Source organism: Larimichthys crocea, chromosome III (genome assembly GCF_000972845.2).
Source record: "Larimichthys crocea isolate SSNF chromosome III, L_crocea_2.0, whole genome shotgun sequence".
Taxonomy (NCBI): domain Eukaryota; kingdom Metazoa; phylum Chordata; class Actinopteri; family Sciaenidae; genus Larimichthys; species Larimichthys crocea.
The window spans coordinates 48900725-48916355 of NC_040013.1; the positions used below are offsets into that span (position 1 = coordinate 48900725).

Sequence of the window (15631 nt, forward strand, 5' to 3'; positions counted from 1 at the left end):
GCATCTTCACCCTGATGTGTGTGAGATTATGAGCATTATGACTCAGCCTTGTTTGTTTGTTAATCTGTCTGTGTGAGGATTTAGGCAACTATCTTCACAGCATTTCCATTAGGCAGCATGTATATTTAGATGCAGACGGTTCAGGCTTGGCAGAGAGGTGCTAGACACATGCTCACAGACGGCAGTGAACAAAAGTTAAAGTGCTGCGTGTAATCCTGCAGTAGAAGAAACAGTCGAAGATAAGGGGGGGTTAGGCCTGTGTCAGTCTTGGTTTATTGATTTGTGCTCGGGTTAAAAAGCCCCATGGTGTCTGCAGCTGCATCAATATACGGAGGCCAAAATAATTTGTAATATTTTCTGTGCTAATCCACAGAGATTATCAATCTAATATCTAAAATCTTTAAACATAATCTGTGCATTTAATCTTTGGAACATAATCCCATGTGTTGTGTTTTTGTCCTCAGGATTATTAATCTAAAAATTGAATATTTAGGAGGCTGCACGATGCTGTTGTTCAGTCATTGTAACTCATATATTTTATATTCCATCAGTTTAAAATTATTTATATATTTATTTTGTAGTCTAAGTCAACCTAAAATGAGTGGTTTCCTGTCTCCTAAATAATTTCATGCATTCCTGAATTGTTACTGGAGCGTTTGTGTTTTACAATTCCGTACAATTCGAAAACGATTTTATACATAAAGTTCAGTTTACAAGTTACAAGAAGTGCAGCTGTCTGATGTCTTCTGTCTCTGCAGGGAGAATCTAAAACGAGTCTATTTGTTAGAAGGGATTTAGGAAGCCCAATGAATGAATGGTTACATTAAGAGAAATGTAGGGTTTAGTGTTTTTGGAACGTGATGCATATTAGGGACTAAAAGTAATTATATTCCAGCCTCTGCTGCTCAGATTTAGACTAGATGTGTATCTTGTAAGTCCCCCAACTCAATCAAAGTGCAATACTGAATCTCTGGAATATCCCTTAAAGAGATGGTGAGCAGTATTTAGCTGTTTGTACAGACCAAAACTAGTAAAATGTGTTCAAGTGAAAAAAAATAGTTATGGTTATAGATAGACCCTCCAAGGCAATTGTTTGGTTAAAAAGCTTAAGATGTGTCTTCCTGAAGATACTTCAAGTCTTAAACAGATTTTTGGTCTGCCGGTGGATGAAAGTGAGAACAGCCTTCTGGTGTCAGACTCTGTGGAGTGAAGTAACAATAATCAAAACAAAGGGAGGGGGGGGGGATTTTTTTTCATATGTTTGGCATCTTCAGGGCAGAATGTGAACAGTAACATCAGCAGATTAACAGCGATTCACGTTATGATCACAGTGCTGTCACGGGGAGAAGATGCTTCAGACCACAAACCATCCGTTTATAAAAATCACATTATTGATCTCTTCAAGAGACAAAGACAAAATGAATAGAAGATACCGGAAACTATAAAAGTTACATTTACAGTTAAAGGCTCCGTGTGGAAAGAGATGACTCAGAAACAACAGATTATTTTCCCTCAGCTCAGTGCAAACAACTGTGAAGGCGACAATAATAATAATATCACTGTATTAATGCTGTATTGATTTCTTGCAAAGCATTTTCTCTGCCACTGAACAAAAGCCAGGCTGAGACACAGAGAAGGCTTGGAGCATGTGCCTTGCTCACTGGCTCTGCTGCTGGGGCAGGAAATGATGGAGAGTCTAACAATGGTCTCTTTTAACAACAAGGCCACCCTGCTCCTCGACCCCGGTTAAAGGGACCTCGGAGTGTTTCAGGTCAGACCTCAGGTTGGGAAGCAAAACAGACCTTCCCTTTCCTCACAATGAAAATGTCTTAATCAAGCAGTGTAATGGCTGCTGGGGGGCCCCTCGTCTGTGTCGGGGCCCTTGTTCGGAGAGGCTAATGGGCGGAGACCTGTTAGTGTGCCTTTTTTGAAATCCTCCCAAGTCCCTGCTGTGATGCGTACTGCAGAAGTAAGCTGGGGGCGCACACACGCTGCAGCGCCACGCACCCCTCGCTCTCTGTCTCTCTCTCTCTCACACACACACACACACGCACACACACACACACACAAACATCATTTCCAGTGGAGACTGGCACAGAGACGCAGCGCCACGACCACTCCGATATGTCTGTTTGGTGCGGACCGCTGAAAGTTCTGCGCAGAGAGGCGGATAGATTCATCTAGCTCGTCCCAGATAGCGGATTAAATTCACGCTTTGGTTTCTTTCTTTCCTTTTTTTTCCTCCTCTTTTCTCCTCCTCCTCCTCCCTCTCCTCCTCCTCTGGTTTCGTGTTACAAAGCCTTGGGAGGGAGTTGCGCGGAGAGCCAGTTTCTCTGTGCAGAAACTGCATGATAGGATCATATGGCTTGATTTGCCTTATAGTCCAAACATTAAAGAGAGAAAATAGAGGACATAAGAGAAGAGAGAAACCGTGGTCCATTACATCTGTAACTGATGAGGATGTGGAATAATTTATAACTCCGATTCAAAAACAAATCCGAGATAACGGAGAGAGAGAGAGAGAGGAGGGAGAAGGAGAAACGGATACTGGATCTGTCGTCAGAGAAAGACGGAGAGGAAAGCGCAGGACGCGTTGACTGGAATCATCAGCAGCGGGAGCACCGTGATAATAAGGTAAGTTTGGAGCCCCTTTTTGTCGTAATGGTGGTCGCAGTGCTGTGAGGCGGCTGGATTAAAAGTAGACGAAGGAAGCAGAGGCAGAAAACATCCTGATCCGGAGTCTCCGGATCTCCAACTGTTGCCATGAAGCCCCCCTTTTTTTCTTCTTCTTGGAAATAGGACGCCTTCAGGTTCAAAGCGTTGTCTGCACAGATCACTGAGGTGTTGCGTGTTGTCATTTTGGGGCACAATGTGATGCAACTTTATCTCCATTTCGCGCAGTGTAAACACAGCGCACTGCGGTCAGGAGCAGTTGGAAGGGAATCAACTCCGGGCTTTCACTGTAGTCTCTATATCAGAGTGTGTACTGCTGCACAATAACAGTCCAGTTATATATTATGTGTGTTATACCATGGTTATCATGTGTACCGTTTGTGCTCTGATATTATTTATTATGCAGCACTTCAGGGAAAATCAGGTCACATTCTGTTGTTTGTCTGGAGTGTCTGTGCTGCCTCCTAATGAACTTTATGGAACCTTTATTTTTGCTTATTAGTGTTTTGTACCCTCAATGACTTCAACACAATGTTCCAGTAATATTCCTAACTTACTTTGTGACTTGTGCCGGCTGCCTGCACACAGAGTTTTATAGTTTCTCAGAGATGTTATGGCAAAAAAAACACACACACACAAAGTGTACTGCACCCCAGCGTCCTGCTAGAAACATATATATAGATTTAAATAGCCCATCTTCACAGTAGTTCTAGGTGCCATATATGACAGCCCTCATCCTCTTCCAATGCTATAAAAGAGTCTATTGAAATGCTGCGTCTCTTTCCCGCTTGCTCAGCTGGCACTCAAAAATTAAGCTCTCATGGCGACAATAATCCACTGACTTGAGATATTACTTTGGAGTGCTTTCCCCCCTTATTCCCCTTCTGATTTTTTCCCCCTTAATGAAGTAAGTATTAGCTTCAGTTGAGTGATTATTGTAATTACTAAGGGGGCAGGCATCCACACTGGACAGTGAGTAAGGATTTGTGTAAAAAGGTGGTGGTTTAGGAGGAGAAGGAGTGTGTGTGGAGGGGGGTCTGCCTGTTTTTTTGTTTTTTTTTCTTTTTTTACAAGCTGGATGGTGCCACTGCCTGTTAACTAACAGACAGTAATAAAGACAGTAAGGTTTGTGGGGTGAGTTAGTGGAGTCATGTTATTGCCATGTGGGACGGGGGAGGTAGACATCACGACTTTTTATGGCCCGTATTGTGCTTGAACTTTCTGCTTTAATATTTGTGCAATTTTCTCCTAAAGTTTGTCGTAAGATTTCTTTTTCATAAGGCTTGTCGGAATATGTGTGCGTGTTCGTGCTTGGCACCGTGTCATTTGCAAAGATTAATGAAAGTAATATACTGGTAGGATTCAGAGTTAGCTTTGAGCTGCAAGTTGACATTTGCAGTGTAGCGATGTAGCGGAGGATAATCCCACCAAAAATTCACTTTACTCACATTTTAATTTGTGAAATCAACCTCGCAGACCTTTAAGGACAGGAATAATCCTTGATATAAATACACAGAGTCGATTATAAGAGACTGAAGCAGGTTACAAGGAGATGTGATTGAAAACCAGTTTGGCTGTTGCAGCTTTTCCTTCCTGACATCCCTGAAAGAAAAAGCCTTGAGAATACAGTTTTATTCAGGGCAGTTGCAACAAAGACACACACACACACACACACACTGCAGCCCTCTGGCCCCAGATGTTAATGCCTCCATTGAGAGAGCCACAGGACTCCTGCCGACTCGATCTCTACATTGTCGGACAGACAATAGACTCCACATCCTGACCGCCATCCTCCTTCACATCTTCCCTCACACACTCCTCATGCTACTCACACACACACACGCGCAATTCAACAGCACACATTTATGCAGACAAAGAACCACATGCATCATACATATATGCAACCAGCATGCTTTTACAGTTGTGTCGTGTGTGCACATGTGTGTGTATTTATGTGGTCCCCTCCGGGTGGTGTGTTGTACATGTGTCCCAGCTGCCGTCCACTTAACGATGGAGCTGCCAGTAACATCTGCCTGTTATTTTCTCCATCAATCGATTGATTATTTTGTCAATAAAGTGGCAGTAAATAAAGCAGGATGCCCGTCAAAGTTTCCAAGAGCCCAGGGTGACGTCTTCAGATGTTTTTTTCGTCTTAAAGCCAAAGCTGTTAAATTTATCATCACATAAAACGAAGAAAATCTGCAAAATTTTACAAAAACACTCCCAAAGAAACAGTTATAAAAGCTGTTTGAGAAGCAAATCAAGTGATGAATCGGTTCTCAAAATAGTTGCTTGTTAATTTTCTCATCAGTCAGTTAATCAAGCAGTCACTCCAGCTGTATATATCAGTCTGTGAGTTTGCCCATGTGTGACATAAACTGTGTGTTTTGACACCAACGGGCCAACATTGCATCATAGCGGTTATATCGTCACTGCGCCAGATGTCTCCTGTCTGCTGTTTGTGTGTGTGTGTGTGTTGTTAACTCTGTGTCAGGTGCATCACGTCAGTGCAACACACACTGTGGCCCCACATGGCGAGCAGCTGAATGCACGGTAACCTCCTGTGATAACGGGATTTGATTTTTGATGATGGAACTCGTAAAGCTTTGCATGCAGGAGCACATACATCTTTCTTCTTGCTGTTCATTCTGTGGTGCTCTGAGAGCGTATGGATCTGAATTCACCGATGATAATGTATTTTCAATGGTGGTAGATGATTTTTTTTTTTCCCACACCTTCTCCTAAGCAACAGTTGATGTGCCAGCTTCCCACATGAGGGTTTTTTTTTTTTCATTCCGCCAATGATTTAATTTCTCTCGCTCTTATCTGCTTTTCTTTTCTTTCAAAACTCTCGCTCAGAAGCAGATTTGCTTTTTGTTTTTTTCGGCTATTCCAAACTGGTCTGTGTTTCCTGCTGGGTTGGAGGGAGTTCACATCTCTGGCCATGCCCTCTGTGTTCTGATGCTGCATGAACAGAATCGCCCTAACTCTTTTTTCTTTTTCTTTTTTTTGATGCTTCACGGTGTGTGTGTGTGTGTGTGTGTGTGTCTGTGTGTGTGTGTAAAAGAGTGTTGAACAGAGATATGGTTCATGGCAGGCCAGATGCAAGGTCTGGAGAGCAGAAGCAGATGGGTTGTATATGTGTGTGTGTGTGTGTGTGTGTGTGTGTGTGTGTAAAAGAGTGTTGAACAGAGATATGGTTCATGGCAGGCCAGATGCAAGGTCTGGAGAGCAGAAGCAGATGGGTTGTGTGTGTGTGTGTGTGTGTGTGTGTGTGTGTGTGTGCATTTGTGCTGGAGGGGAACAGCGGGAGGCGGGGTTGTGCTGGACAGGCTGATGTTTAGAGAAGAAGGAAGGGAAGGGGCTTGTTTACAAGACCATTATGGTAAATGGGCTTTGGCAGGGTGTAGGGTCAAAGTGATACAAACCTTATTTTTCATGCTTCCAGTGCACATATGCCTGCATTATTATTGCCAGTACATGATCAAGGACCCTATTAGGTATAGACACTTGTGTGTGCATGTGTGTGTGTGTGTGTGTGTGTGTGTCGAGAGACACATCTGTGGACTTAAAATGACGCAGTGACACAGGAACGGAATCTGCCTCACTGAATCACATTAAGGATTTTTAAACATTAGCATATCATTGTTATAATCAAAGATGATAAGACGTCTCATTTCTGTTGTTTAGTTAAAATTAACACCAAAAAGCATGAACAGCATTGTTCCTCTAACTAGGATATTGCTTCTGGTCCTTCCTCCCTAACATCTAGTGATGTGCCCTCATTTCTCTTTGCCTCTCCTGGAGAGGATAAATGTGTCGGGAGGCTTTTTTTGGTTGTTGCGTTGACCTTTCTCCCTCGCCACCATCTGCCATGGTGGAAAAGTTTTACTTCTACAAGCAGAACAACACCCAATCTGCTTCTTCTGCGCACTAAAGTAATATTAATTTGTGGTGCAAATAGATAATGCAACGCTGCAAGTCAAACACACAAAGGAAGCTAGTTAACACATTAGAAGAGACACTGGTGAACATGCCCGCTCCGGCTGAAGTGACTGATTGTCAGTGATGTTGGAAAACAAGCTCCGGCTGAAGTGACTGATTGTCAGTGATGTTGGAAAACAAGCAACATTTAATGTTTGCTGATAATTAGCACATTGTTCTTGTTTTTAGTCCCCCCCCCCCCCAAGAAACCTGTTGGTGAGGTATCTGTGTCTCAGTTCCATACTACGTCTTACATTAAAAACAACACAATATAGTCGGTGTCTCAAGACGGCGTTTATGCATACACAAAAGAGACACACCTCATGACTTGCAGCATTATCTGTGTTCGCAGGGTGTTTCTTTGCGCTGCATATGTGTTGTGAAATCTGCGTTCGTACGTGTCATATTTATGCACAACATTTTCTAAATGCCATCATCAATGTGTTGACGATTCTTCACTTTGCTCATTTCTTTCTTTATTTGCAGCGCGTTGAGCTCTTCTTGGCTTTTCTTGGCTCATTTGTTTACAGAAGTGTTTGGAATGTCCTAAATGTCATGTAGCTATAATTCAGCGATGTTAACAATGCGACAAAAGGCGCTATTAATACAGAACATAAAGTGTGCATGAGCCGAAGCGTGCACACACACACACACACACACTGCGCAACCTCCAGCCTTGTCTCAGTGGCTTTAAGGTCTGTTGAGAACTTTCCATCAGGCACTGAAGATGGATCCACAGGGTTTTGGCAGTGGCTGTGATTGCAGTTGTTCCGAGACGAGAAGCTTTTGCTCTTCTGCAGCTTAGCCCTTCCCTTTGAGCTCTCTCTCTTTCTCTCTCTCTCTCTCTCTCTCTCTATCACCCTCTGTCTGTCACCCACTCACGCACATTTACTTTTTCCCTCCTTCCCTCTTTCCCACTCGTTTCAGGGCTTGATTCGAGTTGCATAATGAGGTCATTTTTGCATTGCCAAAGTGTAAGCACTTACCACTTAAATGGCTCAACTTTAATTGAACAGACAAGTGCGTATTCAGCCTATAGTGAATGAAAACTTCCTCGTACAGAGGGAAGTGTTATACTCCGTTTGGTGACTCTTGCAGTAGTCGCAGTACTCTGGATGTCTTTGTCTCAAATCAATTGAGTTATATCAAATGAAGTCTTATTGGCAGTGCTGTCAAAATTAACATCAATGCCAAAAAATGCAATACTCTCAGAATATAGAACACAAAGCAGTAATAAATATTTGTCACTCTCAATGAATGATGCCCCACCCCACCCCTTTGGGGCAATCAATAAATGAATAAGCCCTGAGGGAGGAAAAGTGTTTCCAGAAAAGTCCGACTGGTGGAAAATTCAATATGGTGCATAGTGACGTCCCTGGAGGCGAATCTGTAAAGCAAGTATAGCTGGATGCACCAGATCTTTTCATTCTTGCAATGTCGACGTTTTGTTTATCGCAGCTTTTTATTCTGACCTGTAATTTCCTCCGCTGTCAGGCTGATCAATGTCATTTTAAAAATGTCAGAATGCAGTGGCGAGAGGCATCACCCAAATCTAATCACTGTCTGAAACAAATGAAGGAACAGATGGAGAGTAATCCATAGACCCCCGCCACAAGGGTGCTTTTCTTATACCCACAACAAAGTCTCTGTCTGCCCTTATGTGACTTGCTCAGGGCCGTTAGAAGGAGCTCGGTGGAGGTGCTGCGCATGGCCTGGGTCGTCTGCATTATTTATCAGTGGTAGAATAGAAGTGGAGGAGAGCCCTGACCTGCTTGTTTGGTAGCAGCTGACCACTATTGGCCATCTGCTGCCCACTAGCTCCGCACTCTCCCTCCCCCTCTCTCTCTCTCATTATCACTCTATCTGTGTTGCTTTCTGTGTATGCATCTGATCTATCAATAACTGGGTTTCATTCCAAGTTTTTATGGAAAGCAGAACACGTAGAGTTGGAGAGGTGAAATGGATTTTTTGCTCACTTGTGATTGAGCAGGGTTCAGTAAAAACAATTGCATAAGAAGTGTTGACAAGGCAGTATTTCAGTACCATACAGCGGGTGTGACAGTGAAAGTGCTAGTGTGTGTCTCTCTGTTTACAATATTATAGTTAATTACAGGAATCATTAAGGAGTTATGAATCTGGATTGATGAAAGTTGCGCTTATCTCAGCATAAAGCCATTTCCTGTCTTTGCTGGTTGACGTGACAAGCTCTCAGTGAAAGCACGACTCCAGGAGGAAGAAATAGTCCAGCGAGTCAACAACTTTAAAACTGCAACTCAAACTTTTTACACTTATGTATGGAATAAAAAGAATTGTTTGACATTTTGGGAAATATGCTCATTTCCTTTCTTGCCAAGCGTTCGATGCGTAGATGGATTCTGTTAAATATAAGGCTGCAGTGAATGCTGAAGTCAAATATAGGATTAATTAGAGAGCTTTGAAGGTGCTGGTAGATGGCTTTTGTTGCATTTTGACAAAATCAGGCGCAGTAGCTCTTCTCCATTGTTTTCTGACAGTCTACACAGCTAAGCTAAGCTAAACTAACCAGCGTCCAGTCAGTCATTTTCTCATCTATCTTCCAAAAGGACAAAAGTGGAAAGCATATTTCCCAGAATGCTGAAGTATTCCTTTAATGAGTTGCCACTGCCGTAACATCCTTTCTTGCTGCTAAGTCATTTCAGTTTCATGTGATGGTATCTACATGAATATCCATACATTTACAGCATCTTTGCCATGTAATGTGTTTTTTAATCTCCTAACTGAGTCAAAGACATACTCAGAGAGAGAAATCTTCATCATATTTGATACTTATCCAGTAATTTCTTTTTCAAATAGCAGCTGGCCTCATCTTTCTTGATTCATCCCATTTCCTGGGTCTGCCCATACTTGGCTGTGGTTGAAATTATAAAGCTGGATTGGGGATAGAGAGATAGTAACATGAACGGCCAAAAACCTTGTCAGCAAGCCAACTGTGTTTCGGGGGCACCATGTAAGGTATTAAGTTTGTTTTCCGAGGCCCCCCGACGCGCCTGTTCGTCGTCTGCTTGTTGTTTTGTGTGTTCTAACTCAGCAGATGTTTTTCTGGCTCAGTTGTCCGCACTGTGTTCTGTGTACAGAGGACTGCTGGAGTTGTTCTCTTTTTTGTTATTCTGGTTTTGGTGACACGTCAAAGCTGTTTGGACCCAGTGTGAATGTGGAGGTTCCTATTGTTTACTGTCAGTTGCCGCAGTGCTGTGTGTGTGTGCACTTTGCATAGAGTGTATCCCCATGCATATTCAGCTCTTGTTTCTTGCTGTTTTCATGCATTGTTATGTGGATAGTGTATGCAAATGTGTATGAGCTACTAGCAAAAGATAACAGTAAAACAGTAAAAACTCACAGGCTGAGTATCTAAGATTGTGTGTGCATGTGGTAATGATGCAGATGTAGTGGGCAGCGGGGGTTGTGTGTAGAGGAAAGTGGTCCCATACCCTCCTCTTTCCCGTGTTAACCAGAGCATAGTAGTTTGTTTTTATGACAGCCTTTTTTTGGCATTGTTCTGGTCCGATAGAGCTCGCCCTTCCTACCGTGGGACTGGCCGTTAGAGGGCAGGAAGTGCCGGGAGTGCGCAGCATGAGCACACACGTACACACATACCGTATTGTACACACACACACACACACACACACACACACACCCTTCCTAAGCTATTGCCCCACATTCACACATAAAGTTTTGAAAGGACAATAAAAAGTTACCCTGCGGCTCACAGGCTGGTAAGCTGCAGTTTATCCAGGAAGGTGCTACAGCCGGGCTAATGGCCTCTCTCCAGGGTAGGCACTACAGTGGGGCCCAGTTCAGGCTTATCAGCAGCAGGAGGGCCCCTACATGGTTGCTCAGTGGAGCTAGTATGTGAGAGGAGCTGTCGGGAGAGCTACCCTTGCTTATTACCTGTTGTGTTTGTCTAATGTTGTCTAATCTCGGCAGAATAGGAAAATCAAAGTTAGTCGTTTAGACTCCTAAATGAAAACATAGATGTTTACTCAGTGTAGCATCTCTAATTGGAAATTCAAAGTTAACTTAGCGTTGCAGCATTTCCTAATTGAACCTGGGCTTATCAAGTCTTACTGGAAAGTCGATACAAGCCTTGTATTGTTGAAATGATCAATTATAGACCAGTGTGGAACAGTAGCACCCGGCCCATTTGGCAAGTGTGAAGATGATGGCGGATAATGTGTGAACTTCAGTGTCTCCACAGAGACCATGGATGCATTTCTTTTCATTCATTCAAGATGTCTTAGGAAATAGCCGGCATGTGTAGAATACAACTGAAAGTGAGATGAACTGACTGACTAATCAGACTTTCCGTCATGAACGTTCGCTTCAGTGTTATCTGAGCCCGTGACTCACCGCTGCTTTTCTTCATCTATAGTGAAGCAGGAAGTGATACAGTGTTCACAGCAGCTGCCGGCTGTACTCCGGCGAAGTAATATGTCACTGTTATTCCAAAGAAAGATTTGCGACATATCCATTGTTTTCATTGAATGAAAAGTAAATAGAAGGTTGTACAGTGCTGTGCCTAAATATCCTGAACCTGCTGTTTGTTTCTGTTGATGATGAAAGTGGTGATATCAGGCAGACAGCAGGAACAACACAGTAAATACTTAATACAGACTGACATTTGGATATTTGATACTGATATGGACAGCAATAGGATAGCCTATTTTTGGATGGCCTGCTTAAACTAAATTGAATATGTTTCATTATTAGAGCTGTGTTGAGGATTTATTATATGGTACGACTTTTAATTCAATTCAATTCAGTTTTATTTATATAGCGGCATATCATAACAAAAGTTATCTCATGACACTTTTCACACAGAGCAGGTCTAGACCGTACTCGAGTAAGGTTTAGGTGCCTGTAATGTTTCACAACATATAACTCCAACACTGTCAGTCTGTGGAAGTCTTCCACAGATAAACTGGATTTATAGTTGTCTATGGAGGAGTTATATTATGGCATAGCTATCTAGCCTGCAGATGTAGCTGCTGTGGCTATACAATATCAAACAAACATTCTTGCCACGAACACTCATTTTTAATTGTCATTTCCAATTCTGGGGAGCGAGATGATAGCTGTTAACCCACAGTAGCTTGCTCGATTAAAGAGCATGAAAATGTATACGTTATAAAATATAAACGTTTGTTACGCTTACATAAAGTATGAATGCAGCTTTATTGAGACATTTCCCAGGGTCTGCTCCTTATTAAAACAGCACTGCTAGATTAGCTGGGCCTGGTTATTAGTGCTAGCTCTGGTTAGCACCTTATTAGCCTCACCTCAAAAATCTCCTTTGAGCCCAGCTGTATCAGCAGCTGCAGATATAATAGTCCTGTTGTCAAGGTGTCGGTCTGGCTTGTGTGCAGGGGGGGGGGGGGGGGGGGTTTAAAGAAGAGAGACAGAGTCTGTGTTTGCCCCCCCCCCACATATACACACATACCCGCCCCCAGTCCTGCTGCAGACTCACCTTTAACCTCGGCTGGTTGCAGCCCCCCCCCCCCCTCTCTCTCCTGCTGCTCTTTTCCAGTCCACTGCTCTCTGCATGGTGTCTGACCGTCTGAAGGGAGGGATGGAAAGAGAACAGAAACATGCCCAATGGGATGAGACCACAATAATATGACAGAAAGGAGATAAAAGAGGAGAGATTGGGAAGAATACAAGGTCAGGGTGGGAAAAAAATAAAGAAAAGTATATAGGTTGCCAGGTTTGCTCCAGTCCTGAGAGAGACAGAGATTCGAAAGTGAGCAAGAAGCCAGCTCACGCAGACAACAGCCCTGAGAAACCAAGATAAGAGCCGACCAGCAGTCAACAATTACACCATCAATTTCCAGGCTGGCTTTCACCTCCTTCTCTCACTCTCTCTTTCAATCTTTCTCATCTTTTCCTTCTTGGAACACACTCTTATTCTCTTTTCTCCCCTTAAGTCCCCACTGCTCTCATCTCTGTGTATTTCTGTAACAGAGCTCTCCACACACGCACGCTCTCTCATATATATATACTGTATTACACTCTGACACATACTGTACAATAATGAAATTACTGTACTTCAGCACAGTTATGAGCTACTTGTATTTTATTTTATTAGTATTCTACTCCACCATATTTAAGAGGGAAACTATTGCACTGATATTAGTTCACTAGTTTATAGGTTGTAAGATTTTATGTAGCAAACCAGCTAAACAAAATTGATGTATTAAATAAAATGAGGTAGATCAAATTATCTGAACCTAACTTGTAATAGAGCATTTTTACATTATATTGCTTTCTTGAGAGAGTTCTCTTTCACTTTAGTGTTCCCAATCTGTGTTCAGCTGAAGATAATGTGAGGCTGCCGAGACCCCACTGGGCACGTCTCCATCATGTCATGGCCACCACGCTGTTTGCGTATTCCTGGCGGAGCCACGATTCTGGGATGCTTCTGAGACAGACTTGAAACATAGACTAGAACAGCCACAATTAGCTCCGGCGGCTGCAGCACATGCAGAACGTGTCACATCCGTGCTAGTGGAATTTTAGCTTTTAGTCAAATTGAGCAGGTATCCTGAAATTTACTGTCCTGTAGGTAAATTTCCCCTTGAGTTCCCCCTTGATTTTCTGCTAACCTTGCACACAGCTACCAGAATGAATAGTTTTCAATGAGCAGAGACAATTGTTGCTCGCTAGTTTGACTTGAGGAAAGGATCAGAATGTTTCTATTATTCGTGTTTTTGCACACACACACACACACACACACACACACACACACACACACTCACAGCCTCTCAAACGCACTCTGACATCAGCGAAATATGCAAGGCCATGTGCATTGTCTCACAAACTCTCACCTGTTCTAACACATTTACACATGTACGCAATTCCACGCACACCTTCATACGCACACTTCAGCTCACACATTGTCTCTATCGTCTCTCTCTCTCTGTCACACACACACACACACACACACACGCACAGGCATATGGAACAGTTTATCTCGCAGTGTTATTTTTTTTTTCATACCTATTAGGCAGAGTCTTTTTTAGGAACGGCAGGGAGGAGGGAAAGGCAAACTCTATTATGATTTTTCCGCCCGAGGATAGATCAGCTTTGGAGAACAAATACACACACATAACACACACAGGCATACACACACGCACACACACACACAAACCTCTGAGCCCCCCTCTGCTTCTACGCGTCAAAAAATCAATAACACATCTCTTTAAAAAATCCTGAAAACTAATGGAAAGAGACAGTGAGAGAGTGTGAGAGGGCTTCTGATGAACCCAGTCAACACACACACGCTTGATGACTGCTATAGATAGATAGATAGATAGATAGATAGATAGATAGATAGATAGAAGTGTAACAGTAAGGTAAGGGAAGCCAGAGTTGTGTCAAATTGAAGCGACCGAGTTAAATCGCTCTCCCTTTTTAAAATTCACTGACCGTCCATCCCTCCATTCCTCCATCCATCCCGTCCTCTCATATCGCTGCAGCTGAACAGCTCTGATTTGTGTACCAGGATTAAATTCCTCAAATTTGCCTTTCACTCCCTGTGGGAGAGGACCATGCTTTTTAATTAATTGATTTTGAAATGAAGTTAGCTGCTCTGTGTGCGTGCGCGTGGGTGTGTGTCTGTGTCTGTTAACCATGTGTGTGTGTGTGTGTGTGTGTGGTTGTGGTGCAGTGTGTCTTTCTCAGCAGAGGGGTGTGGATGTGTGTTTTTCGCTGAGTGTGTGCCTGTATTGTCTGTGCCTTTGTGATTATCTACAGTCGGAGAAGCTGAAGAAAAGGATGCTAAATCTACAGTAAATCAGAAGTGTAAAAATGTGTGTTTTTTAATGGGAGTTATTAGCCGGCCAATTTATTTCCTCTGGTTTTTGTACAGTTTAAACACAAACATAACATCATAATTAGTGAGCTATAGAGGCTTTAGGACAGAGCCAGGCTAGCTGTTTCCCCCTGTTTCCAGTCTTTGTGCTAAGCTAAGCTAATCAACTGTTGGCTGTCGTATTAGAGCATTGATCTTTCATGTCACACTCAGCAAGAAATGTAAGACATATATGTGTTTATATATATATATATATATATTATAGATATATGAAAAAAGTGAAATACCTAAACACCAAAGAGGCTTTAGTTCTTGTTAATCAACAGCAGAAGATCTGATCAAGCCCCATGCACTTCACCTGTCGCTCCACATCTACATTTAGAAATGTGTCGTCCACATAGAGACAGATAGAGGGTATATGAGGGCAAGTTTTAGGAAGTTAGTGGGACTTTGAGACTGTATGCATTATTGTGTCACGCCATCTCAGTTTTGTCTAATAAATGCAACAGTTGCATTTTATGCTGTAGGATTACTGGTGGAACAGATACAGACTTGACAAACAGTGCTGAACTGCTGTGATAAATGGTAATCAGAGCTTACATGAAAAAGGCTTCCCTCAGCATAATTACACGCTTCTACATCTTTTCACCAAACCACTTCTTTGCCACCTGTGTGGTACTCTTTTTTCTGTTTTTTTCCCCTGTTTTTTTGCTAAGCAACGTAGCACCTCGAGTAGTGCTTTTAACTGCAGCTGCTAAAAGGTTGTTGTTCATGAGAAGCAATGTTAGTCTCCATTTTATAGACCATTCATCAAGTTTTACTAAACATGTAGGAAAATGTGTCCATGCAAAATGTTCAGCCTGCTGACCAGAAATCTGAAACTGAAAAAGTATCAGATATAATCTCACATATGTAAGCTGCATGTAAAGTGGAACAGGAATGATTTGTACCTAACACCTAATCTGTTTCATAAGTGTCAGCCCTAAATCATTTCCCAGCAAACTGTCAAGCGAAGGAGGAAGCTGTCATAAACGAGCATGAATTCAATCATGCATGCATCACACGCACAACCTGACAAACACCTGACCTCCATGACAAATTCAGCCTCCCAGGGCGATAAAGTGTTGC

General features: G+C 42.6%; 1 protein-coding gene across 1 annotated transcript in view; it reads left to right on the top strand.

The window, feature by feature from the left end:
- The first annotated feature begins 1980 nt into the window (after nucleotides 1-1980).
- sema4c (sema domain, immunoglobulin domain (Ig), transmembrane domain (TM) and short cytoplasmic domain, (semaphorin) 4C) overlaps nucleotides 1981-15631 on the top strand; it is an 85449-nt gene continuing 71798 nt past the window's right edge. Inside the window, exon 1 of the mRNA XM_019266036.2 lies at nucleotides 1981-2634. The gene's annotated coding sequence lies outside the window, so the exon portion shown is untranslated. The remainder of the gene's footprint in view (nucleotides 2635-15631) is intronic.